At 41.4% G+C, this 16,540-nt stretch overlaps 1 long non-coding RNA gene across 1 annotated transcript; it reads right to left on the bottom strand.

Annotated features, from left to right (window-relative positions):
- Nucleotides 1–1,050: 1,050 nt before the first annotated feature.
- On the bottom strand, nucleotides 1,051–15,343 carry LOC116532006. The gene is made up of 3 exons (XR_004260671.1): nucleotides 12,313–15,343; nucleotides 9,299–9,465; nucleotides 1,051–2,012 (listed from the first exon to the last, which is right to left on the bottom strand). It is a non-coding gene; the product is annotated as an uncharacterized LOC116532006 (long non-coding RNA).
- Nucleotides 15,344–16,540: the final 1,197 nt, after the last annotated feature.

Genomic DNA, 16,540 nt, shown 5'->3' with positions numbered 1-16,540 from the left:
TAAGAATGATCATAAACATGTTGAAGAATTAAAAATCCCATTACTGGGTATATATCCAAAGGATTACAAATCGTCCTACTGTAAGGACACGTGCACACGAAAGTTCATTGCAGCACTGTTTACAATAGCAAAGACCTGGAACCAACCCAAATGCCCATCGATGATAGACTGGATAGGGAAAATGTGGCACATATACACCATGGAATATTATGCAGCCATCAAAAACGATGAGTTTGGGTCCTTTGTAGGGACATGGATGAACCTGGAAACCATCATTCTCAGCAAACTGGCAGAAGAGCAGAAGATCAAACACCGCATGTTCTCACTCATAGGCGGGTGTTGAACAATGAGAACACATGGACACAGGGAGGGGAGCACTACACACTGGGGTCAGTTGGGGGGAAATAGGGGATGGACGGTGGGGGGTGGGGAGCTGGGGAGAGATAGCAAGGGGAGAGATGCCAGATGTAGGTGATGGGGAGGAAGGCAGCAAATCACACTGCCACATGTGTACCTATGCAACAATTTTGCATGTTCTTCAAATGTACCCCGAAACCTAAAATGCAATAAAATAAATGGGAAAAAAAAATCCAAAATGTCTAGAATTGTTTATCCACACCTGAGGAAATTCAAGGTGGAGGGGGTGGGATGGATGAGGAAACAAGCTTGCATATATCCTTTTTACTTATGTCTTGATTGTTAATAGAAATTTGGCAGAAATATAGATATATGCAATATTTGTTTCTGGTGCTTTTATTAATCTGAAGCAATTTTGTTATTTTAGGGACATTAAAATTCAACATACAGAATTTAATAGACTCATAAAATAATCATGCTTGGTAAATTTAAAGGTATAATCTTGGAGACGATTAAATATTTACTAGTTGAATTTATTTTAAAACATTTTATATTTGTTGTAGGGTGTTGAAACTGCTAGGCTTTTTTTAAAATCTAGGATTAGTTTTTTGCTGTTTTATAAGAAGTAACCCCAAACTGCAAATTCTTTCCTTAAATAAAAAACTATGTTCTTTTTAAAAAAAATCTTTTGTGTATCTCACATTCACATGTCTAGAAGGACAGGTTCTGGACACTTGTTCTGTTCCTTCATACTCTTGACCCTGTCCTATCTCCTGTTTCTTCTGAGTCATTAGGGCAAGCTGCACCACAGGCATACAAGATGCTCCTATTCTCACAGTCCCTGATCAGCCATGTGCTGATCTCTGTACTGATTCTCAAAAGACTAGGACCACCAGCAAAAGAGGCACTAGGTCTCTCTTCCTTTTCCTGTAAAAATGGTAGTGGCACCCTGAATGTTATAGTCTTACATCTGTACCATTTTCCATTGACCCTAAGGCACGCCTTATGAGTCATCAAGAGCAACACCGTTCTTTAGATGACATGACACATTGCTTTAACTGTAGTTCTCCACAGTCACCCAAGCCTCTGATTGCTTTGACGTTTCTTTCCTCCATCCAAGATGTGCCAGCAGTTTCTGCTGTCACTTGGCTGGGCTTGTGATGGCCAATCCTTCTGTGAAACTCACTAACAGTTTCTTCTACCTGAGGGGTGGCTCTTACCCTCTTAGGCTCCAGAAAGCACTTCAGTTGTTACTTTGCAAAAATTATGCACTTTTGTGTTCATTCCTCCAACCATTCATATCTGCTTCACTAATATCAAATTTAAGTCCTGCGGCTCTGTTTCTATGCCTTTTTGCACACAAGGTAATTTTTCATTTTAATGCCAAATCATAGAGTAATTTTTTTGAGGATCTTTTAAACGGCAATTAAACTCATTACTTACAGTGTCAACAATACACCTAACTCAACTGACATGATGACAGTGTGAAATGCTATGACATTATTAACAACTGTATCTCCACAGAGCCTTATCATCAGTTGATCCCCAGAGATGGCAGGATAGGGAAGATGTGCATTCTAGAATCAACTAAACAGGGCTCTCACACTGTGACCATGTGCTCTTGTCTTACAGTTCTGGCAGACTCGTGGTTATAACTGAAATGAAGAGGAAAAGAATTCCAACTAAGAGCAGGATAATGATGAAATGAATAGTCCTTTCACTTCCTGCAATGTTCTGACTCCTTTTCATTACATGTCTTAAAGTGAGGGACTCAGCTATTGTTCCTACCTACTCACCGACAGTATGTCATGTTACTTTACTACGATCTTAATGACAGTCTCCCACTAGACTTCTTTTTCTTTCCTCAATCTGTCTCTTTTTCTCCTCTAATAGCCTGGAAAGGGAAGCAAATGACCATCTCCTATTTCGTCTATCTATACTAATACCACAACTTTGAGTTTATGACAAGTTTCTTCCTCTCATTTTTATCATAATTCCCCATCACTTTATTGAGTAGTAGAGAGGGGAAGAGACTATTTGTAGATGACATAACTAGGACAAAAAGAGTTGGTAGGAAAACCAACACTAGCACTCAGCCTCCCAAACTTGTGTTTCTTGTTTTCTGATTTTAATACCTCTGTGGGAAAAGCCATTCCACAAACAGAAGAAACTGTTACTGAGATCCCTAACAGAATCTCTCATCACAAGCTAGGCTTCTGGATGGGAAGAATGTGTTGTGGATTCCTAAAAGTTGAAGGCTGCTTATATACATTCAATTTAGTAAGTATGTGTGTGAAGATTGTACACAAAGCTTGCCAGGCAGGGTACTGTTGGGAATTCAGGGAGGAAAGTCATAGCCTCACCCTCCCCTGCCTCATAATCCAGAGTTGTTCTAAATTGGGGGATGGAGGAAGAGGCAGGGAGGGGGCACTTCATCTGTGAATCAGATTACATTCACAGGCCTCAGAAAGTTGTTCCATATCCCTCCCCCAAAACACACACACACACACACACACACACACACACACACGGACAAGATACTGCAAATCATTTCTTGGGACTGATACAGTTTCTGGACATTAGAGGAGTAGCTCACATCTGCACCCCATAACATCAAGCCACAAAACTCACACATATGAGCTTTTTCTCATGGTTAGTCCCACCCAAGTACAAAGAGACCTAGCCAGTCAAATAGTTTCAGGAATAAGCAATAGTCTCCCTTGGTGTTCGGGTTTTCTTGATTAACATCTGTCAAAGAAATTCCTTGATCCTCTCCCTCAGACCTGGTGTTTTGTGAGGCCTTCTTTCCTGGCAGGATTGATGGTGAATATTCTCCACAATGCACAGGCAGCCAGAGTACTATCTGAATAATCCATGGCCCTCCCTTAGGGGTCTGCCCACGATACCCCTTGCTCTCTGCATACCCAACCCTGTGTTCCACTTGTCTCATTACAGCCTCTGGGCAAGACCCACTGGGAGCCTCAGATTGCCTTCTGAGCCCTTGGAAAGGAGTGCTCCTTTTAAAGAGGTCAGAGGACCCCACTCTGCCAGAAAACAATCTCTGGCCAGGGCTATGGCTGCAAGGAGTTTCTGGCATTTGTGAGTTGGCAAGTTGTCAGGGAGTTTCCAGTCTTTTACTACTCTCAAAAAGCAACCCGATTTTTCATTTGAAATCAGGATGTTAAAGTGTCACTGAATCACTAGGGACTGACATCTGGGATCAGAGCCTTGTCTTGGTGGAGTCAGAGTCTCCGTATCACTTAAGGACACAGAAATCCTGGCTTCTTTCCCACATTAACTTGTGAATATGAATATGGAGCTTTTTTAAAAAATCAGATTCTCCATATCCTCTCTTAGAAAAGGGGACAGAGTTCAAGTTCTAGTGTCACAAAGGGCCTGTTGAAACTCTGGCACTGCAGCCACTTTCTTGTGTTTGTCATTACTCTTCTCCGGATGTCAGTGTTTCAAGGCCCTGCAGGGGAAGCTCAGATGTGGCCCATTTAAATTATTACTACTATGAATTATAATATATAGTGCTTTTTCGTTAAAAAGGCTTTCCTCTTTATTATTATTTTAACCTAATCTTCATCTGACCTCCCCAATAATTTCATAGTGTATCAGCTGGGGTCCCAGCAGGGATCAGATGGTACATTGAGAGTTTAATTGAAAACTGTGTAAAGAAAGGACTATTTACAGAGATGGATCAGAGTCCAATCAGGAAAACAAAAACTATGCCAATTATTTTTATAAAGTGAATTAAATATAAAGAAAGGATTGGAGCTCTTTATATGAAGTATCTGAAGTAGTCAAATTCAAAGAGACAGAAAGGAGAATGGTGGTCATCAGGGGCTAGGGGATGGGAAGTGGGGAGACATTTCAAGGGTAGAGAGTTTCAGTTTTGTAAGATGAAAAAGTTCTGGAGATTAGATGCACAACAATGTGAAGCTACTTAATACCACTGAACTGTGCACTTAAAAAGGTTAAGATGGTAAATTTTATGTGTTTTTCACAATGCAAAAAAAAAGAAAGGGGTTAGAGATCTGAATATGTGAAAGAAACACATAAAAGTAACACAGAAAAGCAACCGTGAAGACCAGGCTAGGACCACTCAGGCCAGGGAACAAAGGGAAGAGTTTGGTGGTATCACCCAGAAGCTCAGAGCAGCATTGCAGATCTGAGCCTGAGGCCTCTGAAGAAGGGCTGCCTGTTTGTTACAGGTGCTTGAGAACAAGCACAAGGACCACCCTGAGAGTGCCAGAAAAACATGGGAGGCTGCATCCCACTGCTGCTGAGGAAAGGACGGCTGCTGAGGAGACTCTAAGAGGAATCGCAAGCAAAGAAAGGAACAGGTCCCTGCTCCTCCCTCCAGTCTGGCAGGCTCCCTGCAGCACCAAAAGCGATGTCTTTTGAAGCATCACAGCCCAGTACCAAAAACAGGGCATAAAAATGTTACTGAGAAGCTGAGCGATATCAGCTTAGTGATGGGCAGGGCAAAGGGAATGGTAAAACAACCAGCAACAAGGAAAAGCAGGAAGCAATTATTACCCTAAGTCTAAGGGGCGAGAAGAAGGGATGATGTTACAGGAACCTTGTCAGGGCCATTAAGGGCATGGCTGTGGGAGAGGGGCTGCCCAACAGGATCTGTAGCCATCTGCCTAAACCACAGCCAAGCAGGGAGAAAAGGGACAGAGGTAGGGGAAGAAATCCCCTGACTTCTCTCTTTTACTACCTGCTGGTCACCATAGCTTAAGAAGGCATGTTGATGTCCTTCAATTGTACAACTGCATCTGGTGGCCTTAAAAGTATTTTATTTAATCAAAATGAAACCTACTATATGCCTTTATCTGCATCTTCACCTCCCCATCTAAGGATAACAGTGACGATAAAACTGAAATCCCTCTAAGTTATTATACTTCAATTCATTTTTTTCTCAATGGTTTAGCAGTAACTTGGCATGAACAAAATTTGCTTTTATTTTAGGCATGAAAAATTGGTGATTTTTACCAAATTTACTGAAAGCCTGACATGCCACTAAAATACTTATAATGGATTTTTACAAATACCAGGAATATAAAAAGCAGATTAAATGTTTATCACCTGCTTCTCTTGCTGATTGTTGAAAAATTGCTTTGGATTCAAGTTCTCCTCTAAAATGTGAATAATCATAATATACACTGCACAGGATCATAGTAAAGATGAAATGAGAAAAAAAAAAAACAGTTAAAAGCACTGCAGAAAGCGGGGTTTTATTTTCTGTTACCTTCAGCTCTCCCTGGATCTGGGTCTTCTTTAAAGCAGGGGTCCCTGAATCCTAGGCCATGGACAGGTACTGGTCCATGGCCTGCTGGAAACCAGGCCGCACGTCAAGAAATGAGTGGCAGGCCAGCAAAACTTCATCTCTATTTACAGCTGCTCCCCATTGCTCGTACTACCACCTGAGTTCTGCCTTCTGTCAGATCAGCTGCAGCATCAGATTCTCATAGGAGCATGCACCCTATTGTCAACTGTGCATGCGAGGGATCCAGGCTGTGCACTCCTTAGAAAAACTGACTGCCTGATAACCTGAGGCAGTGATGCTAGTGCTGTGTAGTGGCTGAAAATACATATTAACATTGTCAAAGAGGTTTGACTGTACAGAGACTAACATAAATCAATTGCTTGCAGACTCATATCAAATCAGTGAGTGGCAAGTAACAAGCTGCATCTGGTGGCAGGCTTTATAGTGGCAAGTGAGTCGATGTCCTTCAATTGTACAACTGCATCTGGTGGCCTTAAAAGTATGTCTGAGATGACTTCAAATCTCCATATGTTCTGGATTAAAGTCAAGGTGGAACGTCCTGAGACTGCCATAAAAGCACTGAAAAGCCTGCTTCCATTTCCAACTTTCTATCATTGTGACAGTGCAGTGACAGCAACCCAAATGAGATTACAAAGTAGGCTGGACATAAGCAACACACTTTGGGTGTCACTATGTCCCATCACTCTCAGATGGAACCATCTAGTGGCAGCGAAACAAGCTCAGAGGTCCCACTGATTCTATGGCAAGTTGCATAATTATTTGATCTTATATTACAGCGTAATAATAATGGAAATAAGGTGCACAATAAATGCACTTGAATCATCTCAGAACTACCCCCAACCCAGGATCATGGAAAAATTGTCTTTTATAAAACTGGTCCCTAGTACCAAAAAGTTGGGGATCGCTGCTTTAAAGTATCACCATCACAATCACCATCGTAATCACCACTGCCATTAACACCACCACTACCACTCTCACAGTCACCCTCATAATCACTGCCATCATCACCATATCGCTACCATCATCATCGCCTCCACCATCAGCACCGTCATCATCCTCCTCACCACTAATACTCTCTTTTCTCCAGGTCCTAAATTTCTTTGCCGTTAGGGCCTTCAAAATTTTATGGAGCAAAAAACCCTCTTGGAGGGAAATGAGAGATGAGATTTGGAGTCAGAAGAGCTATGTTGGAATGCTGGGTTTGCCATTGACTAACTGTAGGATCCTTCTGAGTTTCCGAGTTTTCTCGTCTGTTAAACAGAAATACGGACCTACCTCTGTTGATTATTTTTCTTTGCCCCTCCAAATCCATTTTCTGCCCTCTATTTGCCATCCTATTTCGTATCTTGTAAGGATGACTTTTACAGACCGAATCCCCTAGGGTCCCTTGTATGTGTATATGTTTGTAGGAATATTGATAGAGGGTTGGAAATATATATACCAAGCTTATGTTATCTGATTTAAGAAAACAGTAGTGGTGGCCAGGCTCAGTGGCTCACACCTGTAATCCCAGCATTTTGGGAGGCCAAGGCAGGCAGATCACCTGACATCAGGAGTTTGAGACCAGCCTTGCCAACATGGCAAAACTCTGTCTCTACTAAAAATACAAAAAAATCAGTTGGGCATACTGGTGTGTGCTTGTAATCTCAGCTACTCAGGAGGCTGAGGCAGGAGGATCGCTTGGAGGCTGAGGCAGGAGGATCGCTTGAACCTAGGGGCGGAGGCTGCAGTGGGTGGAGACCATGCCGTTGCACTCCAGCATAGGCAACAGCATGAGACTCTGTCTCAAAAAAGAAAAAAAGAAAGAAAAAGAAAGCAGCAGTGGTGATAATAGTAGAAAGGTAAGAAAAAAAGAGATGAGCAAAATGAAAAACATTTACATCTGAAAATACTATGCTGAGTAAAAGAATTGAACACAAAATCATAACTATGTCTGATATCATTTGTGTGAAATTCCAGAAAATGCAAACTAATCCATAGTGACAGAAAGCAGATCAGTGGTTGCCTGGGGCCAAAAGTAAATTAAGAGATTAACCATAGCACGCTAGGAGGGAACTTTCTGGGGTAATGAAAATATTTGGTATCTTGATTTTGGTAGTAGTTATGAGATGAATACATTTCTAAAAACCACTTGTACAATCATTTGTATTAGTTTATTAATATTATATGTAAATTATACTCAATAAAACTTGGGCTAGGAGCAGTGGCTCACACCTGTAACCACGCACTTTGGGAGGCTGAAGTAAAAGGACTGCTTGAGCCCAGGAGTTCAATACCAGCCTGGGCAACACAGTGAGACCCTGTTTCTACAAAAAGTTTTAAAAATTAGTTGGGTATGGTGGCACACACCTGTAGTTCTAGCTTGCTTGTGGGGCTGGGGTGAGAGGATCGCTTGAGCCCCGGAGGTCAAGGCTGCAGTGAGCCATCATCATCATGCCCCTGCATTCCAGTCTGGGTAACAAGTAAGACCAAAAAAATTCATGGCATAATATAAATGGAAGAATATATAAAATACAATTCTAGTAGTAATATTATTGTAAATCTGTACAACTTAAATGTGCATAGAAGGACTAGAAGATATATGGACCAATGAATACATTAGCTTGGTACACAGGTGCCTGCTATTTTGTGAGCGACAAACAAAAAAAGAAAAGAGCTGGGGCCGGGTGCGGTGTTTTGCATATAGAAAGCTCTAAAAACTAGGCCGGGCGCGGTGGCTCACGCCTGTAATCCCAGCACTTTGGGAGGCCGAGGCAGGTGGATCACGAGGTCAAGAGATCGAGACCATCCTGGTCAACATGGTGAAACCCCGTCTCTACTAAAAATACAGAAAATTAGCTGGGCATGGTGGTGCGTGCCTGTAATCCCAGCTGCTCAGGAGGCTGAGGCAGGAGAATTGCCTGAACCCGGGAGGCGGAGGTTGCGGTGAGCCGAGATCGCGCCATTGCACTCCAGCCTGGGTAACAAGAGCGAAACTCCGTCTCAAAAAAAAAAAAAAAAAGAAAGAAAAGAAAAGAGCTGAAGAAGGTTCCTGAAAACAGCAACGCTTACCCAGCAATGCCAAACTCACTGATAAGGTTGCCCGTTACAGAAATAAGATATGCGAGCATTGAGAGCAACCAGGGGAAACAAAGCTGTCTACAGGATCCTGGTGGGGGTCCTCTTTTTATTTACAATAAAGAGCTTTATGCAACGGACTCTTGGGTTATAGTGAGGCTTAAAGGGAGAAATAGAGTGGTCTCAATGCCACTGTGGCTAAATAAGATTGCTAACCTTTCCAAATCTTGATTTCTTATTTTATAAATGAAAAATAACAGTAGCCTTCAAATGCCAACTTTTCAAGACCCCAACTGCTACTAAGAAATACTCCCAAAGACATGGGAAGAATCGTCTATTGATTCAAACACAAAAGGTGTTTGGGTCATCAACCCCGTGCTAATGGTTCAAGAAATTTAAAACAACATAATTAGCTCCCTGAATGTCTAGAACGAAACAGAGCCCATCCTCTCTATGTCAGACCCGTGGCCCTCATCCTGTCCCCAGAGGCATCTTCAAAACTTTTAAAAGTACAGATTCCTGAAAACAACCCTTGGAGTTCATGACTTAGGGCTAATGTTGAGAACCACTCTGCCAGGCACTCACCTTAGTATCTTAATGCAGTCCAAGCATTCCAACACAGTCCTCAGAGCATCTGCCACTTTATGGCATAAAAGTTCTGTGGTATTCTTTCTGGACTATCCCAACTCCATGGCCTGAAGATTTTAAAGAAATGCAAAGCATCTTCCATGCCCAGCTGAGGCTGGACACACCTGAAATAGGTAAAAGTGACAGAAAGACTGGATGGTATCAAACACCCTTCTGTGTTTCCAGGAAAAGGGCTCAATCTGAAACACAATTTTTCATATCTTCCTTGCTACTTCCTAAGCATTGGTGGTTCAGTTAACAAATGGTGCCTGAGAAGCAATGTTGACACCTTAAGGCAATGAATGTCCAAGGAAATAAGACGACCTCCTGACCTGCTTTTCACACCCCCACATATGCCTGCCTTGAGATCTTGGCTTCTCAAGGCCATGAAAAATCAGCTCTTCATTCATTTCCCTAAAAAAAAAAAAAAGTTTATTTTCTGCCTCCTGTGTACGAGCCCTGTTCTAGGCACTGGGGACACAGTAGTGAGCGAAACACATAAAGTTCCTTCTATTTTTGGCTTACAGTCCAGTTAAGAGAGACACGTAAAAAACAACAAAAAGGTAGTGTCAAATTATCATGACTTCAATGCAAGAACTTGAAAATATGTTGTAAAAAAGAGTGAAGGGGCCGGGCGCGGTGACTCAGGCCTGTAATCCCAGCACTTTGGGAGGCTGAGGCGGGCAGATCATAAGATCAGCAGTTCAAGACCAGGCTAGTCAAAATGGTGAAACCCTGTCTCTACTAAAAATTAAAATTAGCTGGGCATGGTGGTGGGTACCTGTAGTCCTAGCTCCTCGGGGTGGCCGAGGCAGGAGAATCACTTGAACCTGGGAGGAGGAGGTTGTAGTGAGCCAAGATCACGCCACAGCACTCCAGCCTGGGCAACAGAACGAGATTCTGTCTCAAAAAAACAAACAAACAAAAAAAAAAAAAAAACAGTGAAGGGTAGAGTCACAGAATAGTCAAACACATTGCAGAAGCAGAGAGCTGAACGGTGGTTGTCAGGGCCCCGGGGGATGGGATAGGGATGTTGCTGTTCAACAGGTATAAAGTTTCAGTTACGTGAGATAAAAAAGTTCTGGGGATCTGTGGTACAGTATTATGCCCATGATAAACAATACTGTATGTACAGTTAAAAACTTGTTAAGAGGGTAGGTTTCACATTAAATTTCTTACCACAATGAAAAAGATATTAAATAAATAAATAAGTGAAGAGCACGAAGCAGGGCATGGGAATAGGTAGGGAGATGAGGAGTCGTCAAGGGGGGCCTTCCTTCCTTCCTTTTACTTCTGCCTCAGAAGGTAACATCTGAGCTGAGCTCAAGGAGAAGAAAGAACCGGCATGAAGAGAGCCCACAGAAGGAGCAATGTGACAGCTGAAGCCTAACAGAAAGCAGAAGACACTCAAAAGGGACTATGTGCAAAAGTGCAGGCAGAGCTTAATGAAACTAGCTGCCCAGGGCCACCCAAAGTGGGGGGAATCATGATCACCCCTGGCCTGCAGGAACAAAGGGAGGAGTGGCTACCACAAGATGGAGAGGACCCCGATAGGAGCTGTGGACTTTGGTAAAGGGATACAACCATCCTCAGGTGACTAGCCAGCAAGGAAGGAGCAGGGGTGGGGGTGAGTAAATACCCTGAATAAGTATCTCCTCCCTACTCTCTCTGATCTCCTACTAGTGCTTCCCATTGGCCAATTCCAAAAGGAAGTCAGGAAGCAAGAGTGTTCATCGATGCAATTCATACCATCAGCCTACTGGCACACAGAACAAGATGAGAAAGACTGAAGATTGGGTCTAGAAGGGCAAATGGAAGGTATCAGCATAAACACCAAGTGCAAAGGCTTGAGATGGGAAATAGCATAGCCTGTTCGAGGAGTAGAGGGGCTACTGCACTGGAGCTTCTTAGACAAGGTACAGGATGTAACAGAAGATAGGACCCAGATCATGTGGGGCCCCGTATGCCATAGTGAGGTGCTTGTATTTAATTCTGTGTCCAACAGGAAGTTGTTTAGAAGGTTGGGATAGGAGATGGAATCAGACCTCACTTTTAAAGACCACTTTTCCTGCTGTGTCAGTGTGTACTATAGTCTTGGTAAGGATGGAAGCAGGAAGCAATCAGCGCAACAGGGGTGCAAGTAACTCACCCCAGAACTCACATGTACAGAGAAATGAGACTTCTGCTTTACCTAGATCTGATCTATTCTTGCTCGCTAACTCCTATGCACTACAGAAAAACAAAAGAGCAGGGGATAACCTTAAGATCAATGCAATAATTTAAATCTTTCTTCTAGGTAAAACTCGGCCTCTTTGGTTAAACATACTTAGTCTCTAGATTTCAGCACCATCACTGGGCCCCAGGACAGTGCTGCAGAGAGAGAAATGTACATGACCTTGCAGGTTTTGGGGAAAAGGTCCTCAAAACCATGCAGGGTCTTTTGGCTCCCCAGCAATGTGCCTTGTTCCCCTTGTCATTAGCCCTTAATGGTGTCATTAGCACTCAATGGTGTCATTAGGGGTTACGGCTGAGGCTGCAGCTGGCAGGCATCTTGGTCTATTCTCCCTCTCAGCTCAGCTGGACATGATGACTCCTTGTATGACAACCTCATTCATCTCAGCTCTCACAGGCATCACAAAACTCTCTAAGTCTCTGTAAGTCCCCTATCTCAACAGGCCTATGCAGGCCTTATCAGCTCTCAAGTCTGCATTCATGCCTTGGGAGAATAGAGAAAGTCTTAAAGATGCAAATTAGACCATCACTCTCCCTGACCACATCTCTCAATTTATTTCATGGGGTTACCCTGCAGGTTTGCCAAGAAGGTCCCTCAAGGAGCTTCCAGGTGACATTTTTCCAGTGCCCCAGGCTAGAAGCAAGGAAGGAACCTCTCTGCCCAGTTTTATTTAGGAATTTAACAGACTTCTCATTGTCCAGGATTGAGATCACAAGGAAGATCAGAGTACTGAACTCACCATCTATCTCCTCTGACCCCCTTCTCTCTTCCTTGTCCAAAACTCTATTCAGGCGGAATGCAGGCTTCATTATCATAGCCCTCAACTTCTAAACTGCAGCCTCATTACTGGTGAATAGAATGAACATTCTATTAATATATATGTTATGGTAGAAATTTATAGTCTAATTTTCCAGGCCTAGTCCTTGCTACAAAAATGAAAAATAAAAACATTTATAAAATCCTTTCTCTCCCTACTAGTTTTTAAGCCTGCTGTCTTTCCACAGAACTATATTTTTGGATGTCTTAGCTCTTCCTTTCAGTTGGCATTCATTTATCTCATCTGAGAGACAGACATATTCAAGAAAAAGGAAAGCACATGAAATTTTTCCAAACCATGGCCATCATTACACCTGCTAAGAAGCTATTCTAATGTCCTAGGTGAGAAATAACCATAGCTTGATACCTGTTGGCAGTGGAGTAGAGGGCAGGAGATATCAGTAAAAGGAAGTAGGATGAGGAAATATTTTGGAGGTAGAACAGAATTGGCTGATGGATTAGACAATAGCGGTAAAGAAAGCTGAGGAACCAAAAAAGACTCATAAGTCAGTAACAGACAACTGGTTGTCCATTTTTACAGAAATGGGGGACTCCTGGGGAAGAAACTGGTGTGCGGTGGGAAAAGTTAGGGATTCTGTTTGACCTGTTAAATTGAAATTCCAATGAGATATCCAAGTAATATGAAATAGGCCGCTCAGATGAGAAGAGATGAGGATAAAAAGTTGGGAATCAGCAGCATACAGATGGTACGTAAAGCCCAGTGTACAGTAAGAAGAAAGGCTCCGTCTGTGCATGGAAGGCACCGGGGCAGAAAGCCTCCATAGGCCAGCCCATGTCAGGCCAAAGAAGAAACCCCAACCACTCCCAAACCTCCCTCAAGCCAAGCTCTCAAATTCAGCATAATATTTAAGATCCAGAATCAGGCACCACAAACCTATCTTGAATTGAGCAATAACCAGAGAGGAGGGAGAAAATGCATATGTTTAAACTAGGTCATCATTATTGTACAGGCTTTTGTTCCAAAGAAAGTTAGAAATATTTATTTGGGAGCAGTCATCATGGAGAAAACTCCTGTGAAGCAGGAGACCAACAAGAAACAGCATTTTCTAATAGTTTGGACTGTTCTAACAACAAAGGATCTTGTGATATAGCAACTTTTTGGCCCAGAAGCCACCTGGAGGGTTGGTTCTCTAACCAGTCAAATTAAACTTTGCGTCATTTTCTGGCCATGTTCTCTAACATTTTTGTTGCTGGAAGGAACAGAGAGAAAAGAACTCAGGCCTCTCTACCTTTACGGGGGAAAAGGGCCAAAGCAGGGAGCTTGAGGAGGGGTGAAAGAAATACTGTTCCCAAGGAAACAGCCCCACCTGCTGAAACAAATTTCCATCTGGGTTTGGGAGGTAAGGGGGTAAGATTTGAATTTTTTCAGGAATTATTACTACTTAACAATTATAACCTTCTTGCTCCCTCTAGAGGGCAAAGGTATGAATAACATGACTATAAAGAAAAAAATTATTTTAATAGAAGCCATGGCTTCATTTTTATCTGTACCTTTCTTCATCACTTTGAAATGAGTATTTCCAAAGAGAGAAAAAACAAAGGCATTGAATTAAAATTCCTATGGCACTTTCCACATACTCTGACACTTGAAGCCCAAGAATTGGGGGTGCTTTGCAAGTAAAGCCAGCTCTATGGCACTAATCAAATACTTAAGACTGGCCTTGTAAGAGGGAGAAAAGGTACAATATTGCATTGTCTTTATTAATCTATTTCTCTAAAGAGCTAATCATTTATTCTGGAAACAGAAGGATTCTGTGAGATGGTGTTCCTTTGCATGCAAATTCATTCTAGAAGAATTGTGTCTGGACTTTGAGGTTTTCTGAATTGTAATGAGGACATCGCTGTTGCCAAGCAACTTTGTACTCTGGATATAGGTGCACATGAAAGTTAAATTACCTTATTATTCTAATCAATCTACTCTGACAGTAGTCATGGTATAACAATTTGTCTATCTAGATCCAGTAGCCAAATGAAGGAAACAAGTCCAGGAGTCAAAGACAATAAACATTAATAAAGCCAGTTCTCACAAGACCATTCTCCAAGGTTTCAGTACAATGGTTCCAAAGTAGCACTGAGACTAATTTTAAAAAGCTTCATTTCAGCCTAATGATTTTGCAATAGAACAGACACTGATAACTTTAGACAAAAGGAGTCATATCTCAGAGCTGTAGGTTCAATTTGGGTGACTGTTTTATAAACACACAGACAGACGGTAAATTGCTTTAGCTTTCAAGATTATTGCTGCAATAATTATTCTTTCAGAAGAACAAACATTTGTCGCCACAGGCAATGAACAGATAGCAAAAGACAAATCACACCATGACAAAGTAAAAATAGCAGAAAGAGAACATTACAGGTGATTCCATGCAATTTAGCATGTGACGAAAATGGCATCTCAAGCCACTGGGGCAAAGTTGTACTTTTTAATAAATGGTGCCAGGACAACTGGAAAGCCAGTTGGAAAAAATAAATAAAATTAGATCCGCATTTCATGCCACACAAAGGAATAAACTCCAAATGTATCAGAGATCCAAGTACCAAAAAAATAAAATTATACAAATACTAGAAGAAAACATGACTAAATTACTCTGCAATCTCAGTGTAGAAACTAAAACTTAAAATAGAGGCAATAAAAGATAATTTGACCACACAAAAATGAAATATAACCAACAGTAAAACAGCAACACCACCATCACAATAAACAAAGTCAAAAGACAACTGACAAACTGGGAGAAAATATCTGCAACAGACATATCCCTAATATGTAAAGAGTTTTTGAATATCAAGGGAGAAAGGACCAAAAACCCAGTATGAACAGACAACTGAACCAAAATACACCAAATGGCCCTTAAATATATGAAACAAATGTCAGCATTACAAAAATGCAACCAGGCATGGTAGTTCACGCCTGTAATCACAGCCCTTTGGAAGGTTAAGGGGGGGACTGCATGAGCCTAGGAGTTTGAGGCCAGCCTGGGCAACATAGCAAGACCCCATGTTTAAAGAAAAAATTTAAAAAATTAGCAGAGTGTGGTGGTGCACACTGTAGTTTGAGCTATTTGGGAGGCTGAGGTAAGGGATCACATGAGTCCAGGAGTTCAAAGGTGCAATGAGCTATGATCATGCCACTGCACTCCAGCCTGGGGAACAGAATAAGACTCTGTCACAAAAAGAAAAAAAAAAAGAAAGAAAAATGGACATTAAAACAACACTCAGATGCCATTTCTTATTTATCAGATTGGCAAAAAAATACAAAGTATGATAATACATTCTGTTGTCAAGGCTGTGAGAAAATATTCTTGTACATTGCTGGTAAGAATGAAGATTGGTATAGCCCTCCTGGAAGAAAATTTAACAACTCTTAGTAAAATTATAGATGCACTTAACTTTTGTCTTGGCAATTCTACTTCTAAGAATCTACTCTGAGGTTAAACCTCCAACAATATAAAATTAGTATGCACAAGGTTATCTACTACAGCACTATAATTACAAAATATTGGAAACGACCTAGTTGCTCAATGTTCATACATAGAAGAGTGGTTGAATAAACTATGATGCAGCCAACACAATGGAATACTATACAGCTATAAAGAAGAATGAAGATCTCCATGAACTTATATTGAGTGATTTTCAGGACACATTAAATTTAAAATGCAAAATGTGAAAGAGTATCTATAGTATGCTACCTTTTATGCAAAACAGAAAGGAATCTAAATATATATATATATATTTCATATGCATATTCACTTGTACAAAATAATAAACCATAAATTAATGAGACTGGATAAGAGTAAGTGGGAACAGGGCAGAAAGGAATAGGAAAAAGAAACAGGGTAGCAGTGATAAAGGGGGAGTAAAACTTTTCTTACGCATACCTGCTCTTAAAATCATATAGTGTTTCACATACCCCAAAATAAATAAATGATTAAAATAAGCCCGGATGTGAGGGTGACAACCAAAAATGGAATAGAGTAACTAGTGAACTTAATTGTACTGCAAATGAGTAATATGACAAACGAAGATGGTGAGAAAGCTATCCTAAGTATTCTATTACAAAAAAAAAGGAGCTATGTATGTGTGTACATGTGAGTTAACACACATGTATGCATTTTCAAGCTCTGTCTTCTGAG

This window comes from Sapajus apella, unplaced genomic scaffold (genome assembly GCF_009761245.1).
Source record: "Sapajus apella isolate SASKATOON/1434 unplaced genomic scaffold, GSC_monkey_1.0 scaffold74, whole genome shotgun sequence".
Taxonomy (NCBI): Eukaryota; Metazoa; Chordata; class Mammalia; order Primates; family Cebidae; genus Sapajus; species Sapajus apella.
This window is presented reverse-complemented; position numbering and strand designations above follow the sequence as displayed.